We start from the raw sequence: 13,104 nt of genomic DNA, 5'->3' as shown, positions 1-13,104 counted from the left end.
TAACACCAATAGGTCGCTCTCCCTAAGGTCTATGAACCAAAACTCCAACCCAAAACATCCGGTGCAAAATCACGTAGGATGTCTGGCCGAAATTTGCAGGTCTTCGTTTTTGAAATCTAAAGTGCCTAATGTGTAGCTCTACTCAATGTGAACGCGTGGATATGCTGCAATACAAAATCGGACAACGTATGCTCATCGAATCACCAAATGAAGCTTGTAGATGGAGCTCACAAAACCAGACCGTATGCACGCAATGTAGGTATCGGCGCGTAGCTCTCGTCGGGGGCAACACGTTGCACTTCTCTACACTCAATCCCGACCACCGGTGCACACGTAGCGTCAAGATGAAGCTCACACTCTCTCTCGTACACATTACGCTCACTCACAGACTTCAAACTTTTTTTTAAAATGACAATAGGTTTTTCATTAAGGTCAAAAAGTGGTATAAATACCTTACAATTCTCAAACCCTAAAGTTCCAAATCAACCATCTACTCAATCTAACTGTCTAAACTAGGATACAATCTGGAAACTTCTGTAAGCCCCAACATTTACAAGGTGAAATATTGAGTTTCCTCAATAAATGAATAATTACAAAAAATGATAATCTGCCGAGTAGTCAGTTTCCGTAGGGTGTGTCCAGCTTCTAACATAGTAATATCATGATTTTTTAGCTCCTAAAAGGTCTTCATGATTTGCCCAATAGTCTGCTTGACCATGTTCAATAACAAACTTGATTTCATGAGTGATATGCCAAAAGCAACAAACACAAACATGATCCGGAGTTGCTCAATTATAGACTTGGTCAAAGTCCCTATAAACTGGTAATAGTGCTCCGAAGTGGCAGGGTTTAGAGAGCGTGAAGCTCGATCTCTGACGTGTGGTGAAAGTGTCTTACTATGACCTCAGAGAAGAACTTTTGTTGATGTTTTGCCAGCTTAGCAAGCACATGTTTTGTGATTGGTAAGGGATAGTTATCCCTTATTGTTGCAGCATTCACTTTTTTGAGATTCACACATATGCGTAATATCCCATTTTTCCTGGGGACAACTACAATGGGTGACACCCAATCAGTGTGTTCAATCTCGTAGATGAATTCTGCCTCCTTAAGCTTATCAATCTCCTCTTTAATTTGTTTGGAAAATGTGTCATTTTAAGTATAGGGACGTTGTCTGCAATCAACAATAGCAAATGTATGCTCATATTCAATTCCGCAAGAGGTGACAACTAGATTCTCTAAAAGCCCTAGGGATTTCTCCATATATCCATATGCAAGTTGAAGTTTCATTTGTGTTGCTCTTAAAGTAGGTTTTCCCCATTTTTTTCCATGTTTCTTTTGTAGCAATGGCTACTCTAGCCCCACTATCAAGAATTTCCATGGTAGTGACACATTGAAATTCCATCGAAAGAGTCATGTTGCTATCTTCTCCTTCATAGTACTCTCCGACTTTGTTTAATGATACCCGTCTGGTAGTAAGGTGAGGTTTTCCGAGTCCTTGAATTCCCTCTTGAATTCGTGGCAAAGGATCCTTTACAAAAAAAATATTCAAACAACTTCCTATCATCATCCACATGTTCGATCGTATGTGTAGCAGCTCAGCTAACGATAATGCGCATGTCACTGGCATTGACAAAATGTCTATCATCCCTTTAGAGTCGATGACTTTCTTGGAAGAGAGTCTCTAAGATGGGACTGGAACAACATCTGACTTGGCTTTGTGCTCTCCCTTATAGGATGGTAGTGTTCTTATAGCAAATGGGGTTGGTTGTCTATAGATTGAACAGATCCTTGGTCTCCCCAATACGATTGCACTTCTAGATTTAGTTGAGATCCAGCCTCAAATTCATCTATCGATGGAAGAAACACTACTCTCCCATCATTGGTGTAGTTTACGTGCTTGCTTAGCTCACTAGCTCATTGGCCTCTCTGACTTGTTTCAATAGTTTGTCAAGACCATCTATTTCTCTACACTCCTCTGGTATACCTTGGTGGAATCCCTTGAAAGAATTAACCATGGTATTCAACACTATCTTTGGTTCTCTTGTTGGGTCCTTGAGCTCTGGTCCATATTCTTGACTAGAATCTAACTCTATTCATTCCTAGTTTGGTGGGATTATTGGTGCTGGTGGGATAATTATCACTTCTTCCGGTTTCCCAACTAGAGTTTCGAGTAAGGCTTGGGTAGTTTGAATCATTTTCTGGCACATTTCAAGCCTTTGCTTTTCTAGCTCCGCATATGGATATGTCATCCACCTTTGGTTTTGAGTTTGGTTGTTTTTTAGATGAGTGGCATAGGCCTTAAGGAGGGCCTCTAATGATTCCTTGATCTTTTCTACCAATATAGATCCTCCTAAACTAGGTCGTTGGGTTTTTCAACTATGCCTAGCTCTGGTACCACCTCAAGGGTTCTCTTTTCCTCATTCATTTCTCCCTCCAATTTTCTCAGCTTTTCCCTTGTTTGTTTTAGCTCTTCGACTAAGGAAGTCTATTCACATTCCTTCCTAGCTTTCATCCTAGCTTTCCTAGCTTTCCACGAGTTTCGCTGACTTGTTTATTCAATGCTAGGTGCATCGGTCTTTGGTTCTTCTATGATGGGCTTGTCTATCACTTTTTGAGCTTGGGCTCTTGTGATCACTTGGATTGGTATCACAGTTTCGTTTTCTGACTCACAACTAGATGGCATTGCCTCTAGTATATTCAACATTACTTTTGATCCTTTGTTAGAGTCCTTTGGGCAATCAGGGATTAGATGAGTGATTCCACACTCAGGGAATTATGCATTCACCCTTATCATTTCATCGTGAGGACAGTCTCTCATCAAGTGGTCACTGCCACACTTACACAATGCTTTAGGTTGGTGAGGTGCTCCTTGAGCAACTCTCTGCTGATAAGCAGGTCTTGATCCGCTAATCCTCCATTTTCTATGAAGAAATGTGCATCCATCCAAGCGAGTGCATCCATGGAGCGAGCCAAGAGCAGTGAGCCTCGAGCAAAAATGAGAAATCAGTTGAGCAGATAGAAGCGAGCATAAAGTAGCTTGAGACAACCCCACTGTAGTAAAATCAAGCCCCATGTATTTAGGGTTTAATACTTCTATGACAAATACTCCAGTGCACATAGAGAAAGACGATCCTAAAATCACGAGAGAGAGAGAGAGAGAGAGAGAGAGAGAGAGAGAGAGAGAGAGAGAGAGAGAGAGAGAGAGAGAAAATTTTTATAGACCTTCATGAATGTTAATACTCCCTAAGCAAAAATTGGTAGGGCAATGGAAAAATTGCATGCACCATGATTTCTTTTAAATCATGGGAAAAATTTATAGGGAGGAAAATTTGTAGAGAGCTTGTGTGTGTGTGTGTGTGTGTGTGCGCGTGTGCGTGTGTGTGTGCGCGTATGCGTGTGCGTGTGTGTGTGTGTGTGTGTGTGTGTGTGTGTGTGTGTGAGAGAGAGAGAGAGAGAGAGAGAGAGAGAGAGAGAGAGAGAGAGAGAGAGAGAGCGGATTTGAGATGTACTACCTTTGCAAAAGGCCCAAATGATCTATGAGAGAAAAACATACATTAATCATACATATGATACAATTATTTGAAACACGAATGAAACAAAAGAAACAACCTGAAAAGATTATGAGTGGTGGGTACAAAATGAGATAGTGACAAGCTAGAGGGGGTTTGAAGTGTGTGTGTGTGTGAGAGAGAGAGAGAGTGACAGAGAGCATGCCATTCAAAGTTGACCATTGGAAAGCAATGTAGAGTTGCAAAGTTTGCAAAACTCTTTCAATATGTTATGGATGAAATCTATCATATTCTTGAAGGAATAACCTAGAAAAAAAAATGCTTTAGTACCTACCTCTTACAAAAAGTTTATGCTGATTCATTTCAAAAATTAGGTGCTGAGTGGGTTACAAAATGCACTAAGTAGGAGGAACTAAATAACTGCAGTGATCTATAGACTATAGGTTTTGCTATCTTGTCTACCCTTCCAAAAACAAAATAAGACATCACCCAGTCTATAGCCCTTATAGCTGATTAGGTTGGATTCTGACTGCCTTTGTTAGCATATCCTTAAGAATGGCCTTTGGAATTCGTGCTTGATGGATATGCATGTTGTTGTTGACATCTTGTCCAAGTACAATCAAGTACACAAAATAAAGATGCTTGCAAGCAAGAAAGGATGCTTTTTTTGCCAACCTGCCTTGAAAATCAATGCACGAACAAGATGGGACATTCTGAATTATAACTTCTATGCATGATGTAGGGGCTCTACTGTGACCTGTCAGTAGTTCTATGGTAAAAATCTCTTTCTCTCCTTCCACTTCTACGCGGCTTCCAGTCAATTTTGCTGACATTTCTAATGCTGCATTAACTTGAGCATAGGCAGCCTTCGATACCCCTGGTCGATAGGGATAATTTTGATCTTCATTTTTGTTGGCATGGGGCTCTCTCTGATGCACTTCTTTGGGGATCAATGATTCCGTTGACACTCCAACCTCAAATCCTGCCTTCACAAGTGCACAAGCTTCTTGGATGTTGAGTTTGGTGCCCTTTGCAATAGGCCAAACATGCGGAGCGCATTCTGGTGGGTGTATGATGCTTGTGACCATTCTCCATGTATGCCTCACATCTGTGTTGCAAAAGTAGCAAAACTTTTGCTTCCGCCAAGAAGATAATTGACAGTCACTCCAAAAACATGGAGCTGGGTCTCCCGGTCTCTGCCTCAATCCACACTTCTTACCAGCTGTCCAATGGTTACACTCCACTCTACTTGATGTTGGTATCCTGCGAATAGCCCACTTTGTGTCATGGACATTTTGCTCTAGAGCTTGCAACAATTCACTGCATGGTTGCTCATGTGCTGCATTTGACGTCTTATCTTGCGTGACATAATTATACTCAGGCCTGTGGCTACAAATGCTTGTATCCATATCCATTAATGGTCACTTGGCATGCATTGTCCTCTTCTCACCCTTGAAATTAACTCTGTTATTGAACATTGGAGTACCCATGGAAGCATCATCCACTGCCCTAGAGGTGGCTGCTGGTGATGGACTAGTCTGCATCCTTGACATGGCTCTGTCAACTAAAATTTCCAATGTTGGCCCCCCTCCAATATATTTACCATCCAAGAAGGCTAGACGCCGGGCACACTGAAGATAGGCATTAATAAGATTAGTGACACATGCATCATAAAGACTAATTTTTTGCTTGTACCCCTCTCCAGCCAACCAACTCTCAGAGAGGTTGGTCCTTGGAATCAATGCATTCATTATGGGCTCCCCATCCTTGACCATCATATGTCCCCAATGGCTAACCCTGAAATGCCACCAACTCAACCAACTATCTAGCTTTGGTATGTTTTTATCTATTGTCTTGCCTGTTGCCCACCAGCTCCTAATCCTACGAAATTGTTCGAGTGCCGCATCTATTGTTTCAGACAATCTCCACTTCTCACACATCTCTTTATGCTTTGATTGGTACTGGGAGTGGATATACCTCTGTGTGTGCACCCTCAAATTATCCTCCCAGTGCCATAGACAAGACCTTTCCCTACCCACCATTTCCTTCTTGTCCCCGAACACATATCTCACTGCATTCCAATTTGCTCCTGCCTCATCTGACATGAATCCTTGAAAATTGGCTGGCCTATCTGTGTGCTCAATCATAACCTGGTTCATAGATTCCCAAAACATTATTTGTGCTTCCTCATCCTCTTCTTTGAACTCGCATGTGGCAATAGTTAGAAGCTCTCCAATCCTAATAACATTACAAAGCCATGAGCCAAGGTATACAATAGTTTACACAATTAGTATCCACATCCACTTATTTATTTTTTAATACTTATTTGTTACTTACGTGTGATCATAAACATGTGCTCCCATTGTGTGCCAGCCTCCTTCTATTCGATGGACATGGTCAAAACAAACCCATGATAATCGGAGGTCTTCATGTCCATCTCTATCCATCCTTCTGACCACATCTACTCCTGAACCAGGGCCAGTAGTAGACATCTTGAATATGAAGGACCGCTCTTGTGATGTTGATGCTTGCAACGGAAATCGAGAGCCATGGAAGAACTGAAAGTGGCACTTTCTCTTTAGTTCAAGAATTGCATCATATCCATCACCCATTGGTCGAGTGGTCCTTCTACACTGCATCACCATTTGCTTTACCCTACAACATACATAATCATGGGTGAACCATTTTTTCAAGAATACAAGTGTTTTGGTGCTTATAAGTTGAAAACTTACTTCTTCATGTTGACAAGGGTAAGCAATTCTTGGGACATCTCATGGACCTCCTTCTCACTTATAAAATCCCCACTTGTAATATTGTCATCTGTGAAGGCCTTGAGCACCATCTCTCTAGCCAATATCATTTGTACCTTCCTAGGGCCTGCTCTATTGTCCATTGTCACTGCCTTAGCTACTAAGGCTTTTATGTTACGAATTGATGCTCTAGACATTCCCTTAGGGACGATGTGTTTGTGCTTGCCATGGTGCATAAATAGCCTACTATGGCAAGAATCCCTAGGCATAAAGTAGTAAACTGTTGCTGGACAATCTTTCACACACATGGGAACATGCTTGCAAAAAAAGCATTCCAAATTTCCATAGCTCCCCATGGCTAGGCAGCCATTCTTTGGGAGCTTGGACAACTGACCATTCCAATGTTGCTTGTTAGTTTGATTAGTTCTGCTCCTAAATGAGCATCGCTCATTCATACATTGGAAAACCCCTCCACAAAAACTCTTCCTAAGGACAAAAGATTTTTGAGTTCTTGTCTGAGTTTGTGGTTTTGTCCACAAATTTCCCTCATACTTTTGCTCCATACCCTCCATTGCCTTCCCCTCAATCATTTCATAGATGCAGAATTCTTGGTAGGTTTTTGGTAGATCTTTGACCTTGCCCTTGTATTCACACTCTTGCATAATAGTGTGAAGCACATCATTGGGAGGGAGTGTATGGATGATCTGGAATGCAAAAACTGCTGTCTCAAAATTTAGAGTTTCTTCATCTAGCTTATCAAATTCAAAATGATCTTCATTTTCCTCATCATCATCAATTTGTCTGCAAGAGAGCAAAAAAAATAGTGAAGAATTGTTCAAATTCAAACCTTCCAAAATGATCTTGGACTTACATACACTTACATTGGTGCAGGTGATGGACCAATTGGAGATGACTCAGGGGTCTGAAAGATGTCTTCTAGTCTTGCAGTGTAATTTTTAGATAATGATTCCTCCAAGATGAAGTATGCCTCCATATAAACCCCCGCATAGGTGGGAAGAGGTGCCAAAACATTAAACTCTTGTCCCTCCTGAACAAGAGCCTCGACAATGACCCTACTTGTACCACACAACTTCTCTTGCAGGAGCTTGACGGGAAGGAGGCATTTTCCATGGATGAATGGAATGTTGATGGACTGTCCGGACACAGATTGCAAGAAAATTTTAGCTTCCCTGCATAAAAGAGAACTTTCAATCAGATCAACACCATATCCATAGTTAATAATTTTGAGTAAATTGAACACGTGTCAAGTCAATCTGTACCAACAACTCTGTAAAGTTAACAATTTCACATTCATTCAAAAACACTACTGTCTCAATCCGAGTTTTTTTTTAAAATGAAATTCTGACAAATGCTTAAAAAATGTTAATCTTGAGAAATGTTTTAAAAAACGTTAATCTAGCGAAATGGTTGTAAAAGTTAATAATTTCACAGACATTCAAAAACACTACTATCAATCCCAGTTTTTTTTTAAAAATGAAATTCTGAGAAATGTTTTAAAAATGTTAATCTTGAGACATGTTTAAGAATACGTTAATCTGGAGAAATGGTTGAAGAAAGTTAGTTTGGTTTTTTAATTATATTCTAACTTTTCAAAACATTTTTATTGCCCTTCAAATGTTCAGCTTATTCTTAATCATTCATATTGTTTGCCTGGTTTCCATCCTTTGCAACGCCATGAGGAAGGCAAGGCTCTTGCAAACGTCGCCACTGGCCAAATACTTCCACCCCTTAAGCCCCAAGAAAACAGCAAAGGTAAGCTTAACCTTTTGATTTAAGGACCATCTTTTTCAAATCTTTAAGCACGCTGAGCGCGCTTAAAGATCTGAGAAAAGAGAAGGTGAATTTGACAGCAAATGAGAGCATTTGAGTTGAGCGTAGGTGTGAGAGGAATGGAAGATTCCTGTTGCTGTGTGTATTGAGCAGGTGGTAGCACTGTTGAAGCTTGCATCACTACTAGTTTGTGGTAGCAACAGAGCTCAGAGAGAGAGAGAGAGAGAGAGAGAGAGAGAGAGAGAGAGAGAGAGAGAGAGAGAGAGAGAGAGAGAGAGAGAGAGAGAGAGAGAGAGAGAGAGAGAGAGAGAGAGAGCTCCTATGAGAGACACTGTGTATAGTAAAGCTCCCTTAACACCTCAAACAGCGTGAGATGCAGGGTGTGAGTTGTCGATGGAGAACTGGAGAGCAAAGCCAGGAGGGGTCAGCGAATGGAGAACACACACACACACACACACACACACACACACACACACACACACACACAGATAGAGAGAGAGAGAGTCACTTACATGTTTGCAGAAAGAACAGATAGATTCTTCACATAAAGCTCCAGGAGAATGGAGAAGAGCAAAATGATAAGTGGTAGTATAGAGGTGGTGCGAGATTTGTAAAGTGATAAATGTGCCAGCTGTAATGATTTCAACTCGCCATAATGACTCTAACACACCATATAGAGGTGGAGCGAGATTCGTGGTGATAAATGTGTCGACCGTAATGATTTTAACTTGCCATAATGACTCTAACGCAACACAACTACCCATAATTTAGTTAATGGCTGATGTTGTCCTTTCCAATGTGTCCGATTCAGTCATTCATATGGCTTTTAAGTAGATTTCATATAATCAAGAATTTTCATTCTTTCAAAGTGTTTATGCACTTCACAAGATCGAATTGTGAGGATGGTAAGTGTGAGGCAGATATTATGAGTATGGTAACTATGCCTAAGAGAAGGAAAATTGTGCAGGGTGCCGGGGATTCTAGAGCAACATACAAGAGAAGAGGTAGACCATCAAAGCAAGACAACTTCAATAGGTCAATTGCAAGAGCAGGTAATCAAGAGCATTCTCAAGTAAGTCAAAAGGATGCTGAAGATGTTGAGGGAAATGGTGGTGCTGAGGAGCTGGTTGATAGTATTGTTCATGACTTGGAGCAAGAAAACGTTGAGAAGGTAGTGGATCAAGTTGCTATTGAGAGAGAGGAGCAGGGAGCTGATACTCAGAGAACTCAGGAAGATGATTAGAGTGAGGAGGTGGTAGTTGAGAAACATGACCAGGTGACTAAGGGGCAACGTGATGATGAGGTGACTGCAGGGCAAGATGATGAGGAGGAGGGGCAACATGATGATGAGGTGACTGAGGGGCAACAAGATGATGAGGTGACAGAAGGCCAGAATATCTCCAATCTTGCAGGGGGGAGAAGAAACAAATTAGAGGTGTTTGGTAAGATCCTTGAGATCTCTACACCACAGGCATTCCTTGAAAGAATTAGAGTCACATTTTTTGGACCACCCCCTAGGATCCCATTATGCAGGTTACTGTCTAGTGAAGCCATTAGAAAAGTAAGCCCTTCCACCGAAAGATCACTCACAAGAAGTTTTATTAAGATGGGAGGATATCTTGAGAGCAAGGGAGCCTTTACTGTCTCCATTATTGATCTAGAGGGGGAGGAGACACCAATCACTCAAGAAAGGATAGATTCTTGGGATGACTACTGGAAAACAATTAATGAAAGATTTGAGAGGTCCCTTGATTTAGAGACAGAGTGGGGACCCTACTTGAAAGGAAAGATGGTCCATGTCCTGGATGGCAACAATCGTCTGCATGCATGGATGGAATGCATTAGACAAGGTATTCTTTAACTTAATCTCCTTTAAGAACTTTTGTTGTGTTGATTGCACTATTTTAATATAATTGTACAATTATGCAATATAGGGTTTGAGAACGACCTGTCTAGACATTGCTCTGTGGTCTGCCACTTTTTGCAGTTTGCAAAGACTGATGTGGGGGAATTAATGTTTTCCTTGGCAAGATTGAACAAGTAAGATGATGTTGGGCATCTACTATTCTCCTTGAAAATTTTAATTGTTGTCTTGGAGTTATTGATATTCTTTTTTGTTTTAATGCTACAGGATGAACGATTATGCATATGTGCCAACCACATTTGGAGATAGGTTGTTCCAATTGAGAAGGCTAGGAGAGGCAGACAAGACTACTCTCTTGGATGGTTTGTCTATTGAAGACAGAGCATGGGTGGAGAAAGAAATGCAGGTTGTTTCATCTCGGGGGAAAAGGAGTTGGTTTACACTCCCTGTGCAAATAATGACATGGTTGCTCTTTAAGGATGAGATGGAACAGAAGATTGAAGAGTTGGCTAAGGGAATGGATGAAACTAGTAGGGCCAAGGTGATAAAGAAGATGGAGATTACCTATAGGGGAAAGACCTCCAAGTATGCAAGGATTGCAGATCCTGCAAATGGAGAGAAGTTTTGGTGTGCTACTCTGTCCTTGCCTTGGCATGAACCGAGTGCGCATATTGCGACTGAAGAGAAACTCAACATGATTGGAAATGCTTGCATAACAGATGTGGATAAGGCACACATTGTGAAATTGTTAGATAGCTCACAAGTATCAATTCGATCCTTGGAGTGCCTTCCCAATGACAAAGCTAAAGTTAGGGACTGGCTCCACATGTATTGCTTTTGGTTGCAAGTCAATCAATATGGTCTAGGTCTATTACTAGACATTCAAAATGCTGATCGAGTAAGGCTGCCATTGGAACATCGATTCAACAACTTTGTCATGCTTTGCCGAAGAAAGTACTTCAATAGAGCATTTCGCGTTGTGGAAGGTGGCATTAAGTCGACCAATGCCATGAATGAGCAACCCGGATTACACAATGCTACCCGTTGAGTTGTTTATAGGTTTGTTAATTTGTATGGTTCAATTTTTTAGTCCTCATTAAACTAGTACTTAGTAGTTGGTGTGTGTTTAGATGGCTACTCAAGGAGATTGCACAACACATGCTTGATGAGATGCCCCCCTTGGCAAGTGTATGGACATATGCAGATAACCCTACGTTCATGTATTCCGATGTGAAGCTTGGAAGGGTAAGCGATGCATTACATTGCATTTTTTATGTTAACTCTTAACGCATAGGGAGATTATGCTAAATAATAGTTGTTGATTGTGCAGTCCTTGTCCACCATAGAGAAAGCCAAGTGTCCGTGGTGGCTAGACATGGTTAAGAACCATGTTCCGGATGAGGAGTTGGAATTATTTCAGCAACATAAAGCAGCCCTTCAACTTACAACTACTACGAATAGTGTCCTGGAAGAGGAGACGACGGCAACTTCTCAAGTAGTAGCATCCACTGCATCAGCATCATTTCGTAAGACACTTCCTATAAATCTTGGTAGGGAAGTCGTACATAGGGCATTACAAGCAAACAAGGCTGTAGAGGATGGCAAGATGCAAGGGCAACATCAAAGCGCAAGTAGCAGTGGAGGGCTAAGAGAAAATGATGACATAATCAATGAAACATTGGAACCTACAGGTAGTGTTGATGCCTTTGCTTTGTCTATCTAATATGATCCATGGAGTGTTGTGATTGTTGATACATTTTCTTAAATCTAAAAGCTTTGATTTGTAGGCACTATTTACGTTTTCAACATTTATGTTGAAGAGCTTGTTCATATTATTGAATATCCCCAACAAGCAGAGCAAATGGGGCTTGAGGTGTTAGAGGCCTTCAATGTAGTTTGTAGCCAAGGCACTGTGAAGGGCACTCAGCTAGACTTGTGCATAGACCTCATATTTGCAGATTTTCCATCTAACGTGGCTGTCGAGGGATGCTTTTGCAATAAAGTTCCGTTTTGGAACAAGATAGTGGATAACCTGTATGACACCACATTTCAGCTTGCAGACTCATGCTTGAGTGATAGGGGGTTTTTTGTTTGTTTGTACACCATGGAGGAAGGGGTGAAAGTCGAGCAAGCTGGCAAGCAAAAAGGGTTTAAGATATATCATCGTCAGGTTGTGAGATGCACACCACCTATTGGAAAGAGGTTGGGACCCATTGTCACACAGGTACAAGTAATTGATTCTTGATTTAATGTGCAATAGAATTTAGTGTGGCATCCTATTCTTTAATGACATGTATGACATAAAGCTTTCTATTTGAATAGGTGAATTGCTTGATCTTGTCTGCTTTTGTTCGTTGTTCGACAACTTGTGTGTATCGTATACATCATGATCAGTTGCCAGAATTGAAACTTGGTGGTGACCTTCAATTTGGACAGGACCTTATCTTCAATATGTGAGTTGACTCTATCATTTACTTATTTATATGCCTAATCCATCATTTATATATATATATATGCCATTAAAGTAAGTAAAATGTGTATTCAATGTCAGAGTACCTGAAGCAGATTTAGTAAAGAGGAAAGGAAAGCCATGGAGGGGTGGTTGTCAAAGAGGTCAAAAGCTTGTGAAGTACATAATCGCACTTTTTAGCCGTCCACAGGATGTAGTCCTTGACATATTTGCTGGCACGGGTACACTTGGCTTGGCAGCTGGCTTCATGGATAGACATGTCATTATGTTTGAGAGGGATGAGCGCATATATGATCGCTTGTTGAAGCCATTTGGAGTCAAGGTATGTTAGGAGTAGGTTCGTTGAAAATTATAAGTTGATTGACAAGAGGGTATGTATTAAGCAATTGTGCATTTTTTTGCAGATGGATTGATTTTAAAGGGTCGCAATGTAGTTGAAGATTGGATCCAGCCAAGCTTCACATTTTCTTTTTGCTATTCTCTTAGATGATTGTGCTCAAACTTAGACTCACTGGCAGTGTTGTAGATTTCTTCAAAACTACCTTTCTTTTATGGTTGTATAAGAACGGTCGAATATGGTACTCGTGTGTTTGATGGTTGTATAAGAACAGTCGAATATGGTACTCGTGTGTTTGATGGGGCTGTTTTTTTGGGATAAAAACGCTAATTCTTTAGGCTGATTTGGGGCTAATCTGGGGCTGTTTTTTTGGGCTAAAATCG

General features: G+C 40.9%; 2 pseudogenes across 1 annotated transcript; one reads left to right on the top strand and one right to left on the bottom strand.

Moving 5' to 3' along the window:
• Positions 1-4,012: 4,012 nt before the first annotated feature.
• LOC147430320 (uncharacterized) lies at positions 4,013-4,945 on the bottom strand (annotated as a pseudogene).
• Positions 4,946-8,821: 3,876 nt separating this feature from the next.
• On the top strand, positions 8,822-12,797 carry LOC147430319 (uncharacterized; annotated as a pseudogene). Its single transcript, XR_015185800.1, has 9 exons — positions 8,822-9,900; positions 9,985-10,090; positions 10,182-10,973; positions 11,045-11,159; positions 11,245-11,605; positions 11,702-12,138; positions 12,237-12,367; positions 12,480-12,706; positions 12,789-12,797. The product of XR_015185800.1 is annotated as an uncharacterized LOC147430319 (transcript).
• The last annotated feature ends 307 nt before the right edge of the window (positions 12,798-13,104 follow it).

This window comes from Adiantum capillus-veneris, chromosome 22, assembly GCF_014529385.1.
Source record: "Adiantum capillus-veneris isolate H3 chromosome 22, ASM1452938v2, whole genome shotgun sequence".
NCBI lineage: Eukaryota > Viridiplantae > Streptophyta > Polypodiopsida > Polypodiales > Pteridaceae > Adiantum > Adiantum capillus-veneris.
The sequence above is the reverse complement of the archived record's forward strand: the minus strand, read 5'-3'. Positions and strand labels throughout refer to the sequence as shown.